This window comes from Oncorhynchus nerka, linkage group LG28 (genome assembly GCF_034236695.1).
Source record: "Oncorhynchus nerka isolate Pitt River linkage group LG28, Oner_Uvic_2.0, whole genome shotgun sequence".
Taxonomy (NCBI): domain Eukaryota; kingdom Metazoa; phylum Chordata; class Actinopteri; order Salmoniformes; family Salmonidae; genus Oncorhynchus; species Oncorhynchus nerka.
In genome coordinates this window covers 13,681,619-13,708,961 of record NC_088423.1, presented here as the reverse complement: position 1 = coordinate 13,708,961, position 27,343 = coordinate 13,681,619, and the positions used below count along the sequence as shown (strand labels likewise).

General features: G+C 44.0%; 1 pseudogene; it reads right to left on the bottom strand.

Annotated features, from left to right (window-relative positions):
• Positions 1 to 2,415: 2,415 nt before the first annotated feature.
• Positions 2,416 to 27,343, bottom strand: part of LOC115113820 (transformation/transcription domain-associated protein-like) — a 170,218-nt pseudogene continuing 145,290 nt past the window's right edge.

Here is a 27,343-nt window from a genome sequence, read left to right as displayed (position 1 = left end):
CTAATTGATTCCCCATCTATATAATCTATACCCCATCCATCTAATCTATATCCCGTCTATCTAATCTATATCCCATCTCTATCTAATCTACAATCCATCTATCTAATCTATATCCCATCTCTATCTAATCTACAATCCATCTATCTAATCTACATCCCATCTCTATCTAATATATAATCCATTATTGTAATCTATAACCCATCTATATAATCTATACCATCTCTATCTAATCTATATCCCATCTCCCCATCTAATCTATATCCAATCTCCATCTAATTGATTCCCCATCTATATAATCTATACCCCATCTATCTCATCTATATCCCATCTATCTAATCTATATCCCATCTCTATATAATCTATATCTCACCTCTATCTAATCTATACGCCATCTATCTAATCTATAGCCCATCTCTTTCTAATCTATATCCCGTCTATCTAATCTATACACCATCTCTATCTATTCTATATCTCATCTATCTAATCTATACACCATCTCTATCTAAGCTATATCCCATCTCCCCATCTAATCTATATCCAATCTCCATCTAATTGATTCCCCATCTATATAATCTATACCCCATCCATCTAATCTATATCCTGTCTATCTAATCTATATCCTATCTCTATCTAATCTACAATCCATCTATCTAATCTATATCCCATCTCTATCTAATCTACAATCCATCTATCTAATCTACATCCCATCTCTATCTAATATATAATCCATTATTGTAATCTATAACCCATCTATATAATCTATACCAAATCTATCTAATCTATACCCATCACTAGCTAATCTATATTCCATCTGTATCTAATCTATACCACATCGCTATCTAATTTCTATCCCATCTCTATCTAATCTATATCCAATCTCCATCTAATTGATTCCCCATCTATATAATCTATACCCCATCTATCTCATCTATATCCCATCTATCTAATCTATACCCATCTCTATCTAATCTATATCCTATCTCTATTTAATTCATAACCCATCTATCTAATCAATATCCTATCCCTATCTAATCTATATTCCATCTATCTAATCTATACCCCATCTATCTAATCTATACACCATCTCTATCTAATCTATAACCCAACAATCTAATATATACCCCATCTATTTGAACTATATCCCATCTCTATCTACTCTATACCCCATATATCTAATCTTTCCCCCATGTATCTAATCTATATCCCATCTATCTAATCTATACACCATCTCTATCTAATCTATATCCCATCTCCCCATCTAATCTATATCCAATCTCCATCTAATTGATTCCCCATCTATATAATCTATACCCCATCTATCTCATCTATATCCCATCTATCTAATCTATATCCCACCTCTATATAATCTATATCCCATCACTATCTAATCTATATCTCACCTCTATCTAATCTATACGCCATCTATCTAATCTATAGCCCATCTCTTTCTAATCTATATCCCGTATATCTAATCTATACACCATCTCTATCTAATATATATCTCATCTATCTAATCTATATCCCATCTCCCCATCTAATCTATATCCAATCTCCATCTAATTGATTCCCCATCTATATAATCTATACCCCATCCATCTAATCTATATCCCGTCTATCTAATCTATACACCATCTCTATCTAATCTATACCCCATATATCTAATCTATACCCCATCTCTATGTCATCTATACCCCATATCTCTAATCTATCTTCAATCTACCTAATCAACAGCCCATCTCTTTCTAATCTATTCCCCATCTATATAATCTATACCCCATCCATCTAATCTATACCTCATCTATCTAATCTTTACCCCAACAATCTAACCTACATCACTCTTCTATCTAATCTATAGCCCATCTCCATCTAATCTATATCCCATCTAAATCTAATCTATATCACACCTCTATCTAATCTATACCCCATCTATCTAATCCAAACACAATCTCTATTTAATCTATACCCAATCTGTCTAATCTACACCCCATCTCTAGCTAATCTATACCCCGTCTCTATCTAATCTATATCCCATCTATCTAACTTTATCCCATCTATCTAATCTATATCCCATCTATTTAATCTATATCCCATTATCTAATCTATACCCCAACTCTATATCTCGGCTGGGGTCCAGGGGTCATAAATGTTCCTCGGTGGGGGTCCCTGGGTCGCCAGATTACCTCGGCTTGGGATCCTGGGCATGACATTTAGGGGCCTCGGAGGAACATCTTCACATTTAATTAGTCTCCTTGAAATCCTTGAAACCTCTTTCTTTGACAGACAAACTGCTTCAAATTCCCTTATCTACGTGTCCTTGGCCAGGGTTGGGTGTGGAGGAGGCGTGTGTGTGTGCCTGCACATGTCTCAATGTGTATATGTGTATGTCTCAGGTTTGAGGATGCGTGTCTATCTGTGCTATCTACAGAGTCTCAGGTTGATGCGGTTGAGGTGTAACATGAATTCAGCCAGGCCGATGAGAGCCAGCTGAACATTTTCATGAAGGTCCAGAGAAGGAGTGTATGTGTGTGTTCCAGACAGTTCCTGGTGAGGACAGGGGGTTAGAGTCAGAGAAGGAGTGTTTGTGTTCCAGACAGTTCCTGGTGGGGAGAGGGGGGTTAGAGTCAAAGAGGTAGTGTGTGTTCCAGACAGTACCTGGTGGCCTGTGTGCTGCTGGACTGAACTGTGGTTGGTGTGTGTGTGTGTGTGTGTGTGTGTGTGTGTGTGTGTGTGTGTGTGTGCGTGTGCGTGTGCGTGTGTGTCCATGCATATGTTCCAGTACCTGGTAGCCAGACGATCGTAGTAGCGTGAGATGGGGTTATCTTGCTTGATGCCCTTCTTGGACAAGCGTGGCTTATAGATCTCAACTAGAGACAGAGAGGATGAGATGTCCTCTACCAGATGCATCTGAGCAGACAGCTACCACCCTGGGGACTGGAGGGAGGGAGGGAGATGGGGGTAGGGAGGGCTGGAGGGAGAGTAAGCACAATTGAATAACATGGTAAACTGATTACACACCTCAATACACTGTATACAACCTAACCTTGGTGGACTAGAGGGAGAGGGAGCTAGAGCTACAGCAGTAAGACAATTCAATAGAACAGCTACACCTTCATTTTTAGAGACATATCAATAAAGTTAACTATCATATCCAACAGGTCTACCTATCAAGCCTAACTTCAGATTTCTCAATACAGTACAAGAGGTTTAGTGCTCCTGTCGGCCATGATGTAACAGTAGAGTTGATTCCCACACACATAGTTTTCATTCCCTCATTAGTTGTTGTGTATTTAACCCTCTGTTCCCCCCATGTCTTTGTGCGGAATTGTTTGTTGTAAGTGCTTGTGCACGTTGTTGTCTGGTGCGCGACGGGTTTTGTACCCATACCTTGTTATTCTGGATGCCGGTTTTGTATATTAAACTGCTTCGGTTATTACCCAGTACTGCTCTCCTGCGTCTGACTTCTCTGCCACCAGTTACGCACCCCTTACAATATCCCATCTCTATCTAACCTATATCCCATCTTTATCTAACCTATATCCCATCTCTATCTAACCTATATCCCATCTTTATCTAACCTATATCCCATCTCTATCTAACCTATATCCCATCTTTATCTAACCTATATCCCATCTCTATCTAACCTATATCCCATCTCTATCTAACCTATATCCCATCTCTATCTAACCTATATCCCATCTCTATCTAACCTATATCCCATCTCTATCTAACCTATATCCCATCTTTATCTAACCTATATCCCATCTCTATCTAACCTATATCCCATCTCTATGTAATCTATATCCCATTTCTATTGAACCTATATAGCATTTCTATCTAACCTATATACCAAGTCTATCTATTCTATATCCCATTTCTATCTCATCTATATCCCATCTCTATCTAATCTATACCCCATCTATCTAATCTGTACCCGTCTATCTAATCTATCCTATCTAATCTATACCCCATCTATCTAATCTATATCCCATCTATCTAATCTATATCCCATTCATTTAATCTGTATCCCATCTTTCAAATCTATACCCCATCTATGTAATCTATATTCACTCTATATAATCTGTAGCCCCATCTATCTAATCTATACCCCATCTGTCTAATCTATACCCCATCTATCTAATCTATATCCCATTCATTTAATCTGTATCCCATCTTTCAAATCTATACCCCATCTATGTAATCTATATTCACTCTATATAATCTGTAGCCCCATCTATCTAATCTATATCCAATTAATTTAATCTGTATCCCATCTTTCTAATCTATTCCATATACTATATATTCTATATTCCATCTAACTAATCTATACCACAATCTATCAAATCTATACCCCATCTATCTATTCTATATTTAATCTATCTAATCTATACCCCATCTATGTATTCATGTTACCAGATGAAATTGCTGTACAATATGATGCACATTCAGATGTCATAAATCAGCACTGCAGAGCTCTCCCTGTACTATGCCGTGCCTTGATTGTATTACTGTTGATGATATCTGGAAATGTGCATGTACACCCTGGCCTATCTACAATTGCTAGCCCCAATTCTGACTTGTGCTCTGATATCTGCTTCACTGATTTCTGCTCTCGTAAAAGCCTGGGATTTCTGCACGTTAACATTAGAAGCTTATTGCCGAAGATGGATCAATTGAAAGTCTGGGTTCACAGCTCCAATCCAGATGTGTTGTCCATTACTGAGACGTGGTTAAGGAAGAGTGTTTTGAATACTGATGTTCACCTTTCTGGTTATAACCTTTTTCGGCAAGACAGATCTTCCAAAGGTGGTGGATTGGCAACCTTTACCAAGGATCACCTTCAGTGCTCGGTTGTCTCCACCAAGTCTGTCCCCAAACAATTTGATTTGCTGGTTTTAAACATTAAACTTTCAAATAGCACTTTGTTGACTGTTGCTGGGTGTTATCGTACTCCATCAGCATCGGCCTGTACCCTACCTGCCCTAAGCTCTCTCCTGGCCCCTTACACTAAGTTTGGATTTGTCCTGCTAGGTGACCTAAACTGGGACATGCTTAAACCACCTGACCAAGTCCTAAAGCAATGGGACTCCCTAAAACTTTCTCAGATTATCACCAATCCCACAAGGTATGACTCTAAACACATACTCTCCTCAATGTTATCCTCACAAATAATCCTGATAGGTATCAGTCTGGTGTTTTCAGTAATGACCTTAGTGATCACTGTTTTACAGTCTGTGTTCGTAATGGCTGCTTTGTGAAACGACCTGTCCTGATTTGTCATAAATGCTTGCTAAAAAACTTTCATGAGCTTCCTTCATGAACTGACATCTGTATAGAACCAGCTTGATCCCCTCTGTCGAAGACACTTGGACCTTATTTTTTTATATATATATTTCAGTGGTATTGTTAACAAACACGCCCCATAAAGAAAATGAGAATTAAAAACTCTCCTTTCTGGGGAGGTTTCCATTGCTTGGAAGGCAGCTACAGTTCATCCTTTATTTAAAGGGGGAGATCAAACTGATCCTAACTGTTATAGGCCTATTTCTATTTTGCCCTGTTTATCAAAAGTTTTGGAAAAACTTGTCAATAATCACCTGACTGACTTTCTTGATGTTTATAGTATTCTCTGGTATGCAATCTGGTTTCTGCTCAGGTTATGGATGTGTCACTGCAACCTTAAAGGTCCCCAATGATGTCACCATTGCCCTTGATTTTAAGCAATATTGTGCTGCTATTTTTATTGACTTGGCCAAAGCGTTTGCTATGGTAGACCATTCCATTCCTGTGGGCTGGCTAAGAAGTATTGGTGTCTCTGAGGGGTCCTTGGCCTGGTTTGCTAACGACCTCTCTTTTAAAGAGTGCAGTGTATAAAGTCAGAAAATCTGCTGTCTCAGCCATTGCCTGTCACCAAGGGAGTACCCCAAGGCTCGATCCTAGGCCCCACGCTCTTCTCAATTTACATCATCAACATAGCTCAGGCAGTAAGAAGCTGTCTCGTCCATTTATATGCAGATGATACAGTCTTATACTCAGCTGGCCCTTCCCCGGATATTGTGTTAAATGAACAAGCTTTCTCTACCCTTAACCTTGTTCTGAACACCTCCGAAAACAAAGGTAATGTGATTTGGTAAGAAGAATGCTCCTCTCACCACAGGTTTGATTACTACCTCTGAGGGTTTAGAGCTTGAGGTAGTCACATCATACAAGTACTTGGGAGTATGGCCAGACGGTACACTGTCCTTCTCTCAGCACATATCAAAGCTGCAGGCTAAAGGTACATCTAGACTTGGTTTCCTCTATTGTAATCGTTCCTTTTTCACCCCAGCTGCCAAACTAACCCTGATTCAGATGACCATCCTACCCATGCTAGATAATGGGTAGGATGGTAATTTATAGATCGGCAGGTAAGGGTGCTCTCGAGCGGCTAGATGTTCTTTACCATTCGGCCATCAGATTTGCCACCAATGCTCCTTATAGGACACAGCACTGCACTCTATACTCCTCTGTAAACTGGTCATCTCTGTATACCCATCGCAAGACCCACTGGTTGATGCTTATTTATAAAACCCTCTTAGGCCTCACTCTCCCTTATCTGAGATATTTACTGCAGCCCTCATCCTCCACATACAACACCCACTCTGCCATTCACATTCTGTTAAAGGTCCCCAAAGCACACACATCCCTGGGTCGCTTCTCTTTTCAGTTTGCTGCAGCTAGCGACTGGAACGAGCTGCAACAAACACTCAAACTGTACAGTTTTATCTGAATCTCTTCATTCAATGACTCAATCATGGACACTCTTGCTGACAGTTGTGGCTGCTTTGTGTGATGTACTGTTGTCTCTACCTTCTTGACGTTTGTGCTGTTGATTGTGCCCAATAATGTTTGTACCATGTTTTGTGCTGCTACCATGTTGTGTTTCTACCATGTTGTTATGTTGTGTTGCTACCATGCTGTGTTGTCATGTGTTGCTGCTTTGCTATGTTGTTGTCTTAGGTATCTCTTTATGTAGTGTTGTGTTGTCTCGTTGTGATGTGTGTTTTGTTCTATATTTATATTGTATTTTTTATTATTTTTTATCCCAGGCCCCTGTCCCCGCAAGAGGCCTTTTGCCTTTTGAGAGACCATCATTGTAAATAAGAATTTGTTCTTAATTAACTGACTTGCCTAGTTAAATGAAGGTTAAATAATAAAAAATACCCCATCTATCTAATCTATACCCCATACCTATCAAATCTATACCCCATGTATTGAATCTATATCCCATCTATCTAACCTATATCCTATCTAATCTTTATCCCATTAATCTAATCTATACCCCATCTATCTAATCTATATCCCATCTATCTAACCTATATCCTATCTAATCTTTATTCCATTAATCTAATCTATACCCCATCTATTTAATCTATACCCCATTAATCTAATCTATATCCCATCTATGTAATCTATACCCCATATATCTAATCTATAACCCATCTATCTAATCTATACCCCATCTATTTCATATATACCCCATCTATCTAATCTATATCCCATCTATGTAATCTATATCCCATCTATGTAATCTATACCCCATCTATCTAATCTATATCCCATCTATGTAATCTATATCCCATCTATGTAATCTATACCCCATATATCTAATCTATACCCCATCTATATCTAATCTATATCCCATCTATCTAACCTATATCCTATCTAATCTTTATTCCATTAATCTAATCTATACCCCATCTATTTAATCTATACCCCATCAATCTAATCTATACCCCATCTATGTAATCTATACCCCATCTATCTAATCTATATCCCATCTATGTAATCTATATCCCATCTATGTAATCTATACCCCATCTATTTAATATATACCCCATCTATCTAATCTATATCCCATCTATGTAATCTATATCCCATCTATGTAATCTATACATTTACATTTAAGTAATTTAGCAGACGCTCCCCATATATCTAATCTATACCCCATCTATATCTAATCTATACCCCATCTATCTAATCTATATCCCATCTATCTAACCTATATCCTATCTAATCTTTATTCCATTAATCTAATCTATATCCCATCTATTTAATCTATACCCCATCAATCTAATCTATATCCCATCTATGTAATCTATACCCCATATATCTAATCTATACTCCATCTATTTAATCTATACCCCATCAATCTAATCTATATCCCATCTATGTCATCTATACCCCATATCTCTAATCTATACCCCATCTATCTAATCTATACCCCATATATTTAATATATACCCCATCTATTTAATCTATATCCCATCTATCTAATCTATATCCCATCTATGTAATCTATACCCCATATATCTAATCTATACCCCATCTATCTAATCTATACCCCATCTATCTAATCTATACCCCATCTATTTAATATATACCCCATCTATCTAATCTATATCCCATCTATGTAATCTATATCCCATCTATGTAATCTATACCCCATCTATGTAATCTATACCCCGTATATTTAATCTATACCCCATCTATCTAATCTATATCCCACTATGTAGTCTATACTCCATATATCGAATCAATACCCCATCTATCTAATCTATACCCCATCTATCTAATCTATATTCCATATATCTAATCTATACCCCATATATGTAATCTATACCCCATCCATCTAATCTTTATCCCACTATGTCGTCTATACTCCATATATCTAATCAATACCCCATCTATCTAATCTATACCCCATCTCTATCAAATCTATATACCATCTATCTAATCTATACCCCATCTATCTAATATATAGCCCATCTATCTAATCTGTACCCCATCTTTCTAATCTATACCCCATCTTTCTAATCTATACCCCATCTATCTAATCTATAGCCCATCTATCTAATCTGTACCCCATCTTTCTAATCTGTACCCCATCTCTTTAGATCAGAGCAGATGAAAGGAAAGACATAAGGCCTCTTAATGTTAAATGGAAATGCACTTCTTTATGTTGTCAGACCAGAACATTGTAGCTCCCCATGAGTATGCCTGTGACCTCTGCCCTGGAAGTGGTTCACCACAACACTGATGAGTCCATCATAGAAAGACAAGTTAGAGTTCATCTCTCAACCAGCCTCCTGTGGTAATAAACTTGCATCTCATTTTATTTACTCACTGACTGACTGATTCTCTGCCCTGACACAAGTCGGCACAATTCACTTAAATGTAATTTCCCTCTTTCCTCTCTTTTCTTTTTTTGCCCTGTTTCTCTTTAAAGAAAAACATATATACAGCTCAGTTAAAGACCGAGGATTTAAACATCCATTGCATGCCTTCGAATGCATTGACATGCCCTTGGAAAAACATTTTACTCTGAGCTACTCTTGACATTTATACTCTCTCCTTGGAAATGCAGTCCTGGGTTGAGAGCCGCAGATATAAAGGGAGAGGAAATGTTAAACTGCCTGTGAAAGGACTGACTTGACAAGAGGAAAACAGATAGCCCAGACACAGATGGAGAGAGAGATATGGAAGAGGAGAGTCGAAGACCGAGGGAAGGGGACATTTTCAGACAGATGTAAAGCAGTAGCCCAGTGTGCTGTCCCACTGAGGAAGAGGTGTCTCTTGCTGAACTATAGAGACTAGACAGAGGAGAGTGAGGAGGGCTAAAGAGAGACAGAGAAAGAGATCTAGACCAGTGTGTGTGTCATAGAAGTGAAGAAGAGGTGTCTCTTGGTGGTCTCCTTCCTCTTCTCTAGACAAGGGTTGAGCAGCCTCAGTAGCTGTAGGACCCTCTCCTCCCTGCGAAAATCAGTCAGTTGAGACCTCTGATGTAGAGACGCAATGTTGCTGAGTTGTGTTTCTGGACAATCTCCACTCTGGGAATGAACCTAAAGGAAACATTCATACACTGTTACTACCTGGGAGGTAATGGGTGCATAACAAGACTTGTTGTGTGTTTGTTTGTGTGTCTATACTGTATCAGTGTGCTGTACAGTACTGGGCGATCTTGATGTAGTAGTGTGTGGGCTTGTGCATGAGGAATTCCCCAGGGATCTCCACCTCAGCGGTCGGGGCGGAGAAGTTGCTGAGGAAGCGACACTTATCCTCGATCAGGAAGAACTTGGGCAGCTGCTTGGTCTTGGCCTCCAGGATCTTGATCAACTTCTTCAGCTAGGAGATGAGGTTGTGGAGCTTCATGGAGCCAGACACGCTGAAGTCAAAGTCTGCATGGGGACAGAGACACAGAGAAAGGGGTTGATAACCTACATGAGGCTAGAGGTAGTGGAGGTTGACAACATGTTAGAAGGATGAGGGCTGGAGGTAGTGGAGGTTGACAACATGTTAGAAGGATGAGGCTGGAAGTAGTGGAGGTTGACAACATGTTAGAAGGATGAGGCTGGAGGTAGTGGACGTAGTGGAGGTAGACAACATGCTAGAAGGATGAGGCTGGAGGTAGTGGAGGTTGACAACATGTTAGAAGGATGAGGCTGAAGGTAGTGGACGTAGTGGAGGTTGACAACATGTTAGAAGGATGAGGCTGGAGGTAGTGGAGGTTGACAACATGTTAGAAGGATGAGGCTGGAAGTAGAGGAGGTTGACAACATGTTAGAAGGATGAGGCTGGAGGTAGTGGACGTAGTGGAGGTAGACAACATGCTAGAAGGATGAGGCTGGAGGTAGTGGAGGTTGACAACATGTTAGAAGGATGAGGCTGAAGGTAGTGGACTTAGTGGAGGTAGACAACATGTTAGAAGGATGAGGCTGAAGGTAGTGGACGTAGTGGAGGTAGACAACATGTTAGAAGGATGAGGCTGGAGGTAGTGGAAGTTGACAACATGTTAGAAGGATGAGGCTGGAGGTAGTGGAGGTTGACAACATGTTAGAAGGATGAGGCTGGAGGTCGTGGAGGTTGACAACATGTTAGAAGGATGAGGCTGAAAGTAGTGGAGATGGCAAAATGTTACAGGGATGAGGCTGGAGGTAGTGAAGGTTGACAACATGTTAGAAGGATGAGGCTGGAGGTAGTGGAGGTTGACAACATGTTAGAAGGATGAGGCTGGAGGTAGTGGACTTGACAAGAAGGATGAGGCTGGAGGTAGTGGAGGTTGACAACATGTTAGAAGGATGAGGCTGAAGGTAGTGGACGTAGTGGAGGTAGACAACATGTTAGAAGGATGAGGCTGGAGGTAGTGGAAGTTGACAACATGTTAGAAGGATGAGGCTGGAGGTCGTGGAGGTTGACAACATGTTAGAAGGATGAGGCTGAAAGTAGTGGACTTAGTGGAGGTAGATAACATGTTAGAAGGATGAGGCTGGAGGTAGTGGAGGTTGACAACATGTTAGAAGGATGAGGCTGGAGGTAGTGGATGTTGACAACATGTTAGAAGGATGAGGCTGGAGGTAGTGGAGGTTGACAACATGTTAGAAGGATGAGACTGAAGGTAGTGGACTTAGTGGAGGTAGACAACATGTTAGAAGGATGAGGCTGAAGGTAGTGGACATGGAGGTAGACAACATGTTAGAAGGATGAGGCTGGAGGTAGTGGAGGTTGACAACATGTTAGAAGGATGAGGCTGAAGGTAGTGGAGGTTGACAACATGTTAGAAGGATGAGGCTGAAGGTAGTGGACGTAGTGGAGGTAGACAACATGTTAGAAGGATGAGGCTGGAGGTAGTGGAGGTTGACAACATGTTAGAAGGATGAGGCTGGAAGTAGTGGAGGTTGACAACATGTTAGAAGGATGAGGCTGGAGGTAGTGGACGTAGTGGAGGTAGACAACATGCTAGAAGGATGAGGCTGGAGGTAGTGGAGGTTGACAACATGTTAGAAGGATGAGGCTGAAGGTAGTGGACATAGTGGAGGTTGACAACATGTTAGAAGGATGAGGCTGGAGGTAGTGGAGGTTGACAACATGTTAGAAGGATGAGGCTGGAAGTAGTGGAGGTTGAAACATGGAATGAGGCTGGAGGTAGTGGACAGTGGAGGTTAACATGCTAGAAGGATGAGGCTGGAGGTAGTGGAGGTTGACAACATGTTAGAAGGATGAGGCTGAAGGTAGTGGACTTAGTGGAGGTAGACAACATGTTAGAAGGATGAGGCTGAAGGTAGTGGACGTGTGGAGGTTGACAACATGTTAGAAGGATGAGGCTGGAGGTCGTGGAGGTTGACAACATGTTAGAAGGATGAGGCTGAAGTGGAGATGGCAAAATGTGGAGGGATGAGGCTGGAGGTGTGAAGGGTTAGAAGGATGAGGCTGAGTGAGGTTGACAACATGTTAGAAGGATGAGGCTGGAGGTAGTCGGAAGGTAGACAACATGCTAGAAGGATGAGGCTGGAGGTAGTGGAGGTTGACAACATGTTAGAAGGATGAGGCTGAAGGTAGTGGACGTAGTGGAGGTAGACAACATGTTAGAAGGATGAGGCTGGAGGTAGTGGAAGTTGACAACATGTTAGAAGGATGAGGCTGGAGGTCGTGGAGGTTGACAACATGTTAGAAGGATGAGGCTGAAAGTAGTGGACTTAGTGGAGGTAGATAACATGTTAGAAGGATGAGGCTGGAGGTAGTGGAGGTTGACAACATGTTAGAAGGATGAGGCTGGAGGTAGTGGATGTTGACAACATGTTAGAAGGATGAGGCTGGAGGTAGTGGAGGTTGACAACATGTTAGAAGGATGAGACTGAAGGTAGTGGACTTAGTGGAGGTAGACAACATGTTAGAAGGATGAGGCTGAAGGTAGTGGACGTAGTGGAGGTAGACAACATGTTAGAAGGATGAGGCTGGAGGTAGTGGAGGTTGACAACATGTTAGAAGGATGAGGCTGGAAGTAGTGGAGGTTGACAACATGTTAGAAGGATGAGGCTGGAGGTAGTGGACGTAGTGGAGGTAGACAACATGCTAGAAGGATGAGGCTGGAGGTAGTGGAGGTTGACAACATGTTAGAAGGATGAGGCTGAAGGTAGTGGACGTAGTGGAGGTTGACAACATGTTAGAAGGATGAGGCTGGAGGTAGTGGAGGTTGACAACATGTTAGAAGGATGAGGCTGGAAGTAGTGGAGGTTGACAACATGTTAGAAGGATGAGGCTGGAGGTAGTGGACGTAGTGGAGGTAGACAACATGCTAGAAGGATGAGGCTGGAGGTAGTGGAGGTTGACAACATGTTAGAAGGATGAGGCTGAAGGTAGTGGACTTAGTGGAGGTAGACAACATGTTAGAAGGATGAGGCTGAAGGTAGTGGACGTAGTGGAGGTAGACAACATGTTAGAAGGATGAGGCTGGAGGTAGTGGAAGTTGACAACATGTTAGAAGGATGAGGCTGGAGGTAGTGGAGGTTGACAACATGTTAGAAGGATGAGGCTGGAGGTCGTGGAGGTTGACAACATGTTAGAAGGATGAGGCTGAAAGTAGTGGAGATGGCAAAATGTTACAGGGATGAGGCTGGAGGTAGTGAAGGTTGACAACATGTTAGAAGGATGAGGCTGGAGGTAGTGGAGGTTGACAACATGTTAGAAGGATGAGGCTGGAGGTAGTGGACGTAGTGAAGGTAGACAACATGCTAGAAGGATGAGGCTGGAGGTAGTGGAGGTTGACAACATGTTAGAAGGATGAGGCTGAAGGTAGTGGACGTAGTGGAGGTAGACAACATGTTAGAAGGGTGAGGCTGGAGGTAGTGGAAGTTGACAACATGTTAGAAGGATGAGGCTGGAGGTAGTGGAGGTTAACAACATGTTAGAAGGATGAGGCTGGAGGTCGTGGAGGTTGACAACATGTTAGAAGGATGAGGCTGAAAGTAGTGGACTTAGTGGAGGTAGATAACATGTTAGAAGGATGAGGCTGGAGGTAGTGGAGGTTGACAACATGTTAGAAGGATGAGGCTGGAGGTAGTGGATGTTGACAACATGTTAGAAGGATGAGGCTGGAGGTAGTGGAGGTTGACAACATGTTAGAAGGATGAGGCTGAAGGTAGTGGACGTAGTGGAGGTAGACAACATGTTAGAAGGATGAGGCTGAGGTAGTGGAGGTTGACAACATGTTAGAAGGATGAGGCTGAAGGTAGTGGAGGTTGACAGCATGTTAGAAGGATGAGGCTGAAGGTAGTGTAGACAGACATGTTAGAAGGATGAGGCTGGAGGTAGTGGAGGTTGACAACATGTTAGAAGGATGAGGCTGAGGTAGTGGAGGTTGACAACATGTTAGAAGGATGAGGCTGGAGGTAGTGGAGGTTGACAACATGCTAGAAGGATGAGGCTGGAGGTAGTGGAGGTTGACAACATGTTAGAAGGATGAGGCTGGAGGTAGTGGAGGTTGACAACATGTTAGAAGGATGAGGCTGAAGGTAGTGGACGTAGTGGAGGTGGACAACATGTTAGAAGGATGAGGCTGGAGGTAGTGGAGGTTGACAACATGTTAGAAGAATGAGGCTGGAGGTAGTGGACGTAGTGGAGGTAGACAACATGCTAGAAGGATGAGGCTGGAGGTAGGGAGGTTGACAACATGTTAGAAGGATGAGGCTGGAGGTAGTGGAGGTTGACAACATGTTAGAAGGATGAGGCTGAAGGTAGTGGACTTAGTGGAGGTAGACAACATGTTAGAAGGATCAGGCTGGAGGTAGTGGAGGTTGACAACATGTTAGAAGGATGAGGCTGGAGGTAGTGGAGGTTGACAACATGTTAGAAGGATGAGGCTGAAGGTAGTGGAGGTAGACAACATGTTAGAAGGATGAGGCTGAAGGTAGTGGAGGTTGACAACATGTTAGAAGGATGAGGCTGGAGGTAGTGGAGGTTGACAACATGTTAGAAGGATGAGGCTGAAAGTAGTGGAGATGGCAAAATGTTAGAGGGATGAGGCTGGAGGTAGTGAAGGTTGACAACATGTTAGAAGGATGAGGCTGGAGGTAGTGGAGGTTGACAACATGTTAGAAGGATGAGGCTGGAGGTAGTGGACGTAGTGAAGGTAGACAACATGCTAGAAGGATGAGGCTGGAGGTAGTGGAGGTTGACAACATGTTAGAAGGATGAGGCTGGAGGTAGTGGATGTTGACAACATGTTAGAAGGATGAGGCTGGAGAGAAGGATGAGGCTGAAGGTAGTGGACTTAGTGGAGGTAGACAACATGTTAGAAGGATGAGGCTGAAGGTAGTGGACGTAGTGGAGGTAGACAACATGTTAGAAGGATGAGGCTGGAGGTAGTGGAGGTTGACAACATGTTAGAAGGATGAGGCTGAAGGTAGTGGAGGTTGACAACATGTTAGAAGGATGAGGCTGAAGGTAGTGGACGTAGTGGAGGTAGACAACATGTTAGAAGGATGAGGCTGGAGGTAGTGGAGGTTGACAACATGTTAGAAGGATGAGGCTGGAAGTAGTGGAGGTTGACAACATGTTAGAAGGATGAGGCTGGAGGTAGTGGACGTAGTGGAGGTAGACAACATGCTAGAAGGATGAGGCTGGAGGTAGTGGAGGTTGACAACATGTTAGAAGGATGAGGCTGAAGGTAGTGGACGTAGTGGAGGTTGACAACATGTTAGAAGGATGAGGCTGGAGGTAGTGGAGGTTGACAACATGTTAGAAGGATGAGGCTGGAAGGTGGAGTTGACAACATGTTAGAAGGATGAGGCTGGAGGTAGTGGACGTAGTGGAGGTAGACAACATGTTAGAAGGATGAGGCTGGAGGTAGTGGAGGTTGACAACATGTTAGAAGGATGAGGCTGAAGGTAGTGGACTTAGTGGAGGTAGACAACATGTTAGAAGGATGAGGCTGAAGGTAGTGGACGTAGTGGAGGTGAGGCTGGACAACATGTTAGAAGGATGAGGCTGGAACAACATGTTAGAGGCTGGAGGTAGGATGAGGCTGGAGGCTGGAGTGGAGGTTGACAACATGTTAGAAGGATGAGGCTGAAAGAGGTAGTGGAGGTTGACAACATGTTAGAAGGATGAGGCTGGAGGTAGTGGAGGTTGAGTGGAGGTGGAGGTGACAACATGTTAGGATGAGGCTGGAGGTAGTGGAGGTTGACAACATGTTAGAAGGATGAGGCTGAAGGTAGTGGACGTAGATGACAACATGTTAGAAGGATGAGGCTGGAGGTAGTGGAGGTTGACAACATGTTAGAAGGATGAGGCTGGAGGTAGTGGAGGTTGACAACATGTTAGAAGGATGAGGCTGAAGTGGAGGTTGAGTTAGAAGGATGAGGCTGAAAGTAGTGGAGTGTAGACAACATGTTAGAAGGATGAGGCTGGAGGTAGTGGAGGTTGACAACATGTTAGAAGGATGAGGCTGGAGGTAGTGGATGTTGACAACATGTTAGAAGGATGAGGCTGGAGGTAGTGGAGAAGGATGAGGCTGACAACATGTTAGAAGGATGAGGCTGGAGGTAGTGGAGGTTGACAACATGTTAGAAGGATGAGGCTGAAGGTAGTGGACGTAGTGGAGGTAGACAACATGTTAGAAGGATGAGGCTGGAGGTAGTGGAGGTTGACAACATGTTAGAAGGATGAGGCTGGAGGTAGTGGAGGTTGACAACATGTTAGAAGGATGAGGCTGGAGGTAGTGGAGGTTGACAACATGCTAGAAGGATGAGGCTGGAGGTAGTGGAGGTTGACAACATGTTAGAAGGATGAGGCTGGAGGTAGTGGAGGTTGACAACATGTTAGAAGGATGAGGCTGAAGGTAGTGGACGTAGTGGAGGTGGACAACATGTTAGAAGGATGAGGCTGGAGGTAGTGGAGGTTGACAACATGTTAGAAGAATGAGGCTGGAGGTAGTGGACGTAGTGGAGGTAGACAACATGCTAGAAGGATGAGGCTGGAGGTAGTGGAGGTTGACAACATGTTAGAAGGATGAGGCTGGAGGTAGTGGAGGTTGACAACATGTTAGAAGGATGAGGCTGAAGGTAGTGGACTTAGTGGAGGTAGACAACATGTTAGAAGGATCAGGCTGGAGGTAGTGGAGGTTGACAACATGTTAGAAGGATGAGGCTGGAGGTAGTGGAGGTTGACAACATGTTAGAAGGATGAGGCTGAAGGTAGTGGAGGTAGACAACATGTTAGAAGGATGAGGCTGAAGGTAGTGGAGGTTGACAACATGTTAGAAGGATGAGGCTGGAGGTAGTGGAGGTTGACAACATGTTAGAAGGATGTGGCTGGAGGTAGTGGAGGTTGACAACATGTTAGAAGGATGAGGCTGGAGGTAGTGGAGGTTGACAACATGTTAGAAGGATGAGGCTGAAGGTAGTGGAGGTAGACAACATGTTAGAAGGATGAGGCTGGAATTAGTGGAGGTAGAAGGAAGCCAACATCAAAGCCTACACTGACAAACATAAAATTCAAAGTTTGGGTTCAAATGGTTTAGTCTATTATGGTTCATAGAGAACTAAATGATTTAGTCTTTTAAAGTTCATACAGAAAACGAAATGGTTTAGTGCAGTGGTTCCCAAATGTTTTATTTTCCTGTAACCCTTCAAACATTCAACCTCTAGCACCAGGGTCAGCGCACTCTCAAATGTTGTTTTTTACCATCATTGTAAACCTGCCACACACGCACTATACAATACATTTATTAAACATAAGAATGAGTATGAGTTTTATGTCACACCCGGCTTGTGGGAAGTGACAAAGAGCTCTTATAGGACCAGGGCACAAATAATAACATAATAAATAATAATGAATAACTGTGCTCGTATTTAACCATCTTACATATAAAACCTTATTTGTTCATCGAAAATTGTGAATAACTCACCACAGGTTAATAAGAAGGATGTGCTTGCAAGGATGCACATAACGCTACAATGTTGGGTTGTATTGGAGTAAAGTCTCAGTCTTAAATCATTTTCCATACACAGTCTGTGCCTGTATTTAGTTTTCATGCTAGTGAGGGCCGAGGATCTACTCTCACATAGGTACATGGTTGCAAACGGCATCAGTGTCTTAACAGCACAATTTGCCAAGGCAGAATACTCTGTTCAGAAATCTGTAAGTGGCTTCTGATTAAATTCAAATTCCACAGAACCGCTTGTTGCAATTTCGATGAGGCTCTTTTGTTCAGATATCGGTAAGTGGACTGGAGGCAGGGCATGAAAGGGATAACGAATCCAGTTGTTTGTGTCATCCATTCTGGGAAAGTACCTGCGTAATTGCGCACCCAACTCACTCAAGTGCTTCGCTATATCACATTTGACATTCTCCGTAAAGTTTGAGTTTGCACACAAAAAATCATACAATGATGGAAAGACCTAAGTGTTGTCCTTGTTAATGCAGACAGAGAAGAGCTCCAACTTCTTAATCATACTCCCTGTAATCCTAGATTCAGATCATTCAGGAGAGAAAAAGCATCACCCAGATAGGCCAGTCGTGTGAGAAACTCGTCATCATGCAAGCGGTCAGAGAAGTGAAAATTATGGTCAGTAGAGAAAACTTTTTAAAAAACGTGTCAATACCTTGCTCCTTGATAACCAGCGCACTTCTGTATGTTGTAAAAGCGTTACGTGGTCGCTGCCCATATCAGTGCATAATGCAGAAAATACACGAGAGTTCAGGGGCCTTGCTTTAACAAAGTGAACCATTTTCCCTGTAGTGGCCAAAACGTCTTTCAGGTCAGTGGATGCCGCAGTGACCCAAGTGGCGACAGGAGCAACTGCTTGCACAAGCCGGTCCACTATGTCTCCTGTCATGGATTATGTGCCATCAGTACAGATACCAACATGAGCAGTAGCTACGTTTGGTTGCATAGTGGAATTCCCACGAGATAGCAACGGTTAATGTGATTGGTTGTTAATTATTTGACTAGGCTACCTGTATTGGACATTGTGTTGTTATTTCACTGAACACTAGATGGTTTCATTTTATTTTTGGCAGTGAAACGAAGCTACTCAGGCGAGAAAAAAACCTCACCCAAATGTATAGCCCCGTTGGAAAATATAAATGGACTGTTTGAAAAAACTGGTGGTGCGTGTACCCCAGTTTGGGAATACCTGGTTTAGTCTATTAAGGTTCATAAAGAAAACTAAATGGTTTTATCTATTAAGGTTCATAGAGAAAACAAAATGGTTTGGTTTCCATGAACGTGAGAAATAACCAAAGAGAGCAAAGCTGAAACTGAAAAGACCCAATGAATAAGAGGTAGAAATAAGCTCTTCGTCATCATATCAACCAAAGTGCTATACGTTTTCCACCCAATCCCCCATGGAGCTAGTCTACTGATACAATCACAAGTCCCTCTCACAAGAAAAGGGATTCAACTCTATATTCAAGTCACAACTGACATTGTGCATATTCTTGGGAGGGAATGGTATAACAAAAGGTGCAAGCAGAAAGGAAGCCACGGTGAAGGCCCCAGGACATCTTTATCAAGCGTGCAGAAACCTGCTCCAGTATCATGTGGCTGCTGTTCTCTGCTTGTTGTAATGAAACCATGAAAGTGTATCAGAGAAAGAAAGGCCTTGCCATTTCCCACTGTCTGAGGGAAGTATAACGCTTCAAATAAACCTTTAATTCCAATGTTCCTTTTTTAACTGCCTGTGCTTTGCTAGCCTAGGGGAGATGGTGCATTTGAAATAGGGTAGTCTTGTTGAATTGCCAATGATTCAGCGACATAAAAATATAAATAACCTACAAATAGAACTGCAACTGTTTTTATTTTACAAGATCATTTTTATTACTGTCTCAATTATATTGTGATATCAAACGGTATGTAAACAGAGGAAAGAAGAAAGAAGAGGAGAGTTGAAAATAGAACACATTTTGACATTGCAGTGTGGCCATAGTGGAAACTGCGTCCCAGCAAAAGTAAGGAGGGAGGGGGGGGGCTATTTTAGCTCCCTTTTTATCTGACTGCTGATCAGTCATCTCATGCTGCTGTGAACAACAAGCTCCCTGCTCTCTAATCCCTACTCTCTCACACAGCTACAGATACTTGCTCCCTGACCTGAGACTGGAACACTAGGAGGCCTGGAATGCTTTCTCTCCTTCACTGCTCTCTCGGCCTCCATCTCTGCCTGCCTCAGCTCTCTCTGCCTGCCTCAGCTCTCTCTGCCTGCCTCGGCTCTCTCTGCCTGCCTCGGCTCTCTCTGCCTGCCTCGGCTCTCTCTGCCTGCCGCGGCTCTCTCTGCCTGCCTCGGCTCTCTCTGCTCTCAGCCATCCACCCCACCCCCCCTTCATCATGTCCAGAGAACCACAGTGGTTACAGTGGAGTTAGTATATTACATTTACGGAAATCATGAATGCTTTAAAAAAAAATATATATATATATATTTATTACTTTCCAAATAAACGTTATATTTCCATGGAAATACATGGGTAGCCATGAGAAAGACACATCAATATGACAACAAAAACAAAATATTGTAGTGCTCTCTCTCTCCCTCTCCAGATATACTCTAGACACTTAAAACAGTCCTGCCATGAAGTTACAATCATTTATTTAAAGGTGCATAAAAACAACTGCTACTGAACTTCAAGTAAGCCTACAATTTGAACACAAACAGTTACATGTATTCTCTTATCTCAAGGCCCTATGATGCATTGCATTTACAAAAGACCAAATTCGATAAGTCTGTCAGTCATTTGTGCACGATGAGGCCGCAGTATGATGCCACCATGGCTGAAGACAGGCTCCACCGGAGCACTGGAGGCAGTAACTGCCAAGACCCTGATGGCCACTCGGGACAGTGAAGGAAGAGCCTTCCTGTTCATTGATCAGAACAAGAGCGCATTCTGTCCTTCTCTTATGTCAAGGTAGTGACTTAGCTGTAGTTCTGGAGTGTCCCCAACAGCTTTCTTCTGCCTCTTATAGTATGCTGCAAACAGCCCTTCTTCTTGTCCAAGACTATGGTCCTCTCACTCTTCCTCATCAACAAGAGGCACAGCTTGCTCAGTCCCTGTAGCACCTTGCAGAATCAGTTCTGGCAAAACAAGTAAAAGCAGAAACAAAAAGGCCGGTATTAGAGTATTGGTGATGCAGTGGGTTAAACTGAACAAGTATTATTGTTGCAGTCAATTGGTTTAAATTATGAGAAAAAGTTACTTTAAACTCAATAATATTTACCTTTCACTCTTTGTGCCACCTCCTCCTTGACCAGCACATGGAGCTCCACCCACATCAGAGAAAAAGCCAGATCCAAGGCAGCTCCTTTGAGGTAGACTGGATCTGAAAAGGGGACAATGATTCCATCTTGTGTCCTGGCCATTTTTCACATTGAAGATTCCAATAAATATTTTGTTCAGGGATGCCTGGAGACTTCTGACCAGGCCCCTCAGGAAATGGACTTGAGGCTTCCGCTGCCCCAGCTGGTGATTCAGGGACAGGACAGAGGGAACAACCGAACTGATTGTGACTATCTTCTCCCCTGTGTCATATCTGTTGCTTCTCCAAATGGCTTCAGGATGTCCACCAACTCCTTCAACTTATTCTACTCCTGTACTGTGAACAACAACTCCTTGTGCCCAGCCTTTTCTAGAACATGACAGTGCTTTAGATGGTCACATTGGATAACTGCCTACACTTGTCTCAGTGTTGAGTTCCATCTTCTGTTGACAGCAGCAGGGATGCCTCTTTTCCCTGAATTCAGCCTCAAACACATTCTTGAATGTTGTGCTTGTATGCAGCAGGGAGCTGATTTTTGATTACTTTGAAAGAGAATGAGTCATCATTTTTGTTTCTTTCAAGCCATCTCCCACCACCAGCTGGAGAGTGTGAGCAAAACACTGCAAGCGCTATTTTTTTGCAATAGCAGAATCCACTGTTTGCTGGTCTTCCAGGGTTAGGTCATTCCAGAGCTCTGGGTCATCAAGGTGATCTTCGTCATGTAGTTCATCTTCTTGTTCAATGGGGAAGCACACCGTGGATATTGTTGGCAGCATTGTCACTATGATATAGTCCAATTTATCTTTAATGCTGTACTTGTCACATATGGCCTCAAATTGCTTACAGATTCTTTCGGCCATGTGTGAGCCTTTGAAACGGTCACAGGAAAAGAGATTGGACTTGAGCTGTATCCTGTCTCCATATTTCTCCATACAGTACACAGTGACACCAAGGAATCATCTTTCGGTCGGACCAAATGTCCACTGTGACTGAAACATGGTCTGTGTTGCTCAACTGAGTTTTCAGATTTGAACTTCTCTCTGTAGCGAGGTTCTCTACTTTTGATGTCAATGTTCCTGCGACACACTGGGCTGTACTTATTGTCAACCACTGACAGAATGTGACCAAAACTCTTGTTTTCCACAACAGACAGAGGCAAGTTGCAATCGATAACCAGGTCAGACAGTATTGCATTGTTGATAGCTTTCTGCTGTGGATGATTCATGCTCTACTGCCCTACATGTGTCTCCATGAACTGTGAGATTGGAGACTGTTGTGGTTAATTGGGGAGCAGCAGTAGCACCGCAACCCCCCCATAATATCGATCAAATATCGAGGATCGCTATGGGGGCCAATCGGTCAATGTAGGCTTGTACACAATCACCCAACCTTAACACACACAAACACGCACGCACGCAAAGACACACACACACACACACACACACACACACACACACACACACACACACACACACACACACACACACTCTCTGTGTGTGGTTACAGTAGGCTAACATCTGTCAGGGGTTTTAGGAACAGTAGTAACATCAGGCAGGATTTAGGCTACCAACTGCCTAGCCAGTTGTAGCTCAATCTTGGGTGCAATGATCACGTTCCCGCACTGACTGACTGTGTGGAGGCTCATTGATTTAACGTTATGTTAGCCTACATACTACACTAGCAAAATTATATATAGCTGTCGGCTATACTAGCCACAACGTACCGTTCTTTGTGCAGCTACAAATGTCGAACAAAGTTGGAAGTTGTTGCTGTAATTTTCTTCCCGCATGTTTTGCAAGTTGCAATCTGTTTTTTGTTGATACAGCGTCGTCTTTATATCCGAAAATAATAATTTTGGGTATCATCTTTCCAAGGGCTCCATCTGAATTCACTCGCCGACGTTCCTCTGCACTGCCACGCAAAATTTTCACTCCACTGGCACAATTTGATTGGCTGCTGCCCGATTCAAACTGTAATCCGTTAAATGAAGAGTTGATACACTAAACACTTTTTTAAAAGCATCGTTTCTCATATTTCGGTTTGGGGAGGGTATCAAGTCAGTTCGGGTCAAAAGGCTCAAGTCCAAGTTAAGTCAAGAGTCATTGGTGTTTAAGTCAAAGTCGAGCCTTCGTCTGACTCGAGTCCAAGTTATGTGACTCAAGTCCACACCTCTGCTAGACCGTGTCAGACGAAGGCTCAAATAATTGTCAAAGACTCCAGTCCCCCAAGTCATACACTGTTCTCTCTGCTACGCATGGCAAGCGGTACCGGAGCGTCTAGTCTAGGACCAAAAGGCTCCTTAACAGCTTCTACCCCCAAGCCACAAGATCCCCCCGGTACCGGTACCCCCTGTATATAGCCTTGTTATTGTTGTACATTTATTGTGTTACTTCTTGATTGATCTGATTTGTTTAACTTTAGTTTACTTAGTAAATATTTTATTAAATATTTTTCTTGAACAGCATTGTTGGTTAAGGGCTTGTAAGTAAGCATTTCATGGTAAGGTTGTATTGTACCTGTTGTATTCGGTGCATGTGACAAACAACATTTTATTTGTGATGCAGAACCCTTCAGACATTTGTTTCAGCTTGTGTGAAAATGATTTGAAACACCCCCAAAAGAGTGTTCACATGATACCATGTTGCCAAAATACTGTCGTTTCTGAAAGACTGACAAATACAGGTGATCTTGCTGGGTGCTGTGAACAGTGAAGTTATATAAAATATATTTTTTCCAGGGTTCTTTTGACAAGCAGAGAGATCTGGAGTGGGATCAATTTCTTAAACAGTAACTCATGCAAAGAGCATTCCCCATAATTGGATTTGAATGCCTCCCCCCTCTCCTCCCTGTCCCCTCTGACAAATGTTATGTGTGCGCACATAAACAGATTTTCCGGCCCACAAACCCAGGGAAAGTGAAGGAGGGATCGTGTAACGGGGCAAGGCAGTGGCGGTGAGGTTGGCTGCTCGGCAACAGCAGAAGTGCTGGGCTGTAAACCCTGTTTGTTCCGCTCTGGGGGCTTTTTGGATTTCTCTGCAGCGCTCGGTTGCTGTGGACACAGCTGGGGAGCGACTGCCGGTCGGCAGGCAGGCAGGCACCCTGTGAGCCGGAGCTCCAGTGATGACTGGCTGAGCCAACACAGCTGGCACCCAGTACCCACACAGCTGGTAACACGCTACACGCTCCCTCTGTCTCTCATGCTTCACTCTTGCTCTGCCTCTAATTCGGTTTCCCTTTGTTCTCTCTGTCTTGCTTATTCTCACAGGCTCTCTTGTTCCTCATTTTCTCTCTCTCCATTACTCAATTTGTATTCCCTCTTTCATATTTTACTCTCACACGCTCTATTCTCTGGCCCTCTCTCCCTCTCCCTGCCCAGTCATCATACAGTACTGTAGTCAGACACATTAGCTCAGCTAGCCGCTCTCCAATCTGGTGGAGGGGAAAACAGAGGTTGAAAAGAGGGGCAACTGAGTGAGGAGAGACAAGACAAATGAGAGGAGTGCCAGTGTGTGTAGGTGGACAGGGAATGGGGAGCTCTGTGTGTGTAGGTGGACAGGGAATGGGGAGAATATGTGTGTGTAGGTGGACAGGGAATAGGCAGCTCTGTGTGTGTAGGTGGACAGGGAATGGGGGAATAAGAGCTCTGTGTGTGTAGGTGGACAGGGAATGGGCAGCTCTGTGTGTGTAGGTGGACAGGGAATGGGGGAATGGGCAGCTCTGTGTGTAGGTGGACAGGGAATAGGGAGCTCTGTGTGTGTAGGTGGACAGGTAATGGGGGAATGGGCAGCTCTGTGTGTAGGTGGACAGGGAATGGGGAGCCCTGTGTGTGTAGGTGGACAGGAAATGGGCAGCTCTGTGTGTGTAGGTGGACAGGAAATGGGCAGCTCTGTGTGTGTAGGTGGACAGGGAATGGGAAGCTCTGTGTGTGTAGGTGGACAGGGAATGGGGGAATAGGCAGCTCTGTGTGTAGGTGGACAGGGAATGGGGGAATAAGAGCTCTGTGTGTTTAGGTGGACAGGGAATGGTGAGCTCTGTGTATGTAGGTGGACAGGGAATGGGCAGCTCTGTGTGTAGGTGGACAGGGAATGGGCAGCTCTGTGTGTGTAGGTGGACAGGGAATGGGGGAATGGGCAGCTCTGTGTGTAGGTGGACAGGGAATGGGGAGCTCTGTGTGTGTAGGTGGACAGGTAATGGGGGAATGGGCAGCTCTGTGTGTAGGTGGACAGGGAATGGGGATCCCTGTGTGTGTAGGTGGAAAGGAAATGGGCAGCTCTCTGTGTGTAGGTGGACAGGGAATTGGGCAGCTCTGTGTGTGTAGGTGGACAGGGAATGGGGGAATAAGAGCTCTGTGTGTGTAGGTGGACAGGGAATGGGCAGCTCTGTGTGTGTAGGTGGACAGGGAATGGGCAGCTCTGTGTGTAACTCTGTGTGTGTAGGTGGACAGGGAATGGGGGAATGGGCAGTGGACTCTGTGTGTGTAGGTGGACAGGTAATGGGGGAATGGGAAGCTCTGTGTGTAGGTGGACAGGGAATGGGCAGCTCTGTGTGTAGGTGGACAGGGAATGGGGAAAGGGCAGCTCTGTCTGTAGGTGAACTCTGTCTGTCGATGGACAGGGAATTGGGTGGTAGATGGACAGGGAATGGGGGAATGGGCAGCTCTGTCTGTAGGTGGACAGGGAATGGGGGAAATGGACAGCTCTGTCTGTAGGTGGACAGGGAATGGGGGAATGGGTAGCTCTGTCTGTAGGTGGACAGGGAATGGGGGAATGGGTAGCTCTGTCTGTAGGTGGACAGTGAATGGGGGAATGGGCAGCTCTGTCTGTAGGTGGACAGGGAATGGGGGAAATGGACAGCTCTGTCTGTAGGTGGACAGGGAATGGGGAAATGGACAGCTCTGTCTGTAGATGGACAGGGAATGGGGGAAATGGACAGCTCTGTCTGTAGGTGGACAGGGAATGGGGAAATGGACAGCTCTGTCTGTAGATGGACAGGGAGTGGGGAAAGGGCAGCTCTGTCTGTAGGTGGACAGGGAATGGGGGAAAGGGCAGCTCTGTCTGTAGGTGGACAGGGAATGGGGGAAATGGACAGCTCTGTCTGTAGGTGGACAGGGAATGGGCAGCTCTGTCTGTAGGTGGACAGGGAATGGGGGAATGGGCAGCTCTGTCTGTAGGTGGACAGGGAATGGGGAAATGGACAGCTCTGTCTGTAGGTGGACAGGGAATGGGGGAAATGGACAGCTCTGTCTGTAGATGGACAGGGAATGGGGGAAATGGACAGCTCTGTCTGTAGGTGGACAGGGGATGGGGGAAATGGACAGCTCTGTCTGTAGATGGACAGGAGTGGGGGAAAGGGTAGCTCTGTCTGTAGGTGGACAGGGAATGGGGGAAAGGGCAGCTCTGTCTGTAGGTGGACAGGGAATGGGGGAAATGGACAGCTCTGTCTGTAGGTGGACAGGGAATGGGGGAATGGGTAGCTCTGTCTGTAGATGGACAGGGAATGGGGGAATGGGCAGCTCTGTCTGTAGGTGGACAGGGAATGGGGGAATGGGTAGCTCTGTCTGTAGATGGACGGGGAATGGGGTATGGGCAGCTCTGTCTGTAGGTGGACAGGGAATGGGGAAAGGGCAGCTCTGTCTGTAGGTGGACAGGGAATGGGGAAATGGACAGCTCTGTCTGTAGGTGGACAGGGAATGGGGGAATGGGTAGCTCTGTCTGTAGATGGACAGGGAATGGGGGAATGGGCAGCTCTGTCTGTAGGTGGACAGGGAATGGGGGAATGGGTAGCTCTGTGTGTAGATGGACAGGGAATGGGGGAATGGGCAGCTCTGTCTGTAGGTGGACAGGGAATGGGGGAATGGGCAGCTCTGTCTGTAGATGGACAGGGAATGGGGGAAAGGGTAGCTCTGTGTGTGTCCTCAGCCATAAAAAGTTGAGAGGAGACAGAGGAGGAGAGTTGTTATGTGGACACAGGGAGGAAGTTAGAGGGTGAAGCAGACATTCCTAGTTAAAACCAGTGGCCAGGGCACTGAACTGTGGTTCAACCTGGCGGTTATATAATGAGGAGGGAAATGTACCCTCTCCAAAAAAGACCCATTTGTTTTTAGAAATGTCTCTACAGGGGCCAGCCTGCACCTGTCTGTCGCATTCCTGAGTAGAACATAAATACATAGTGAGAAGTTAAGGGAGATGGTGTCATGGGTCGCTGACTAACATGCATAAACATCCATACCAGAGTTAAACGGATTGCTTCATGATTCAATTTAACTTCCGTATAACTGTTCCC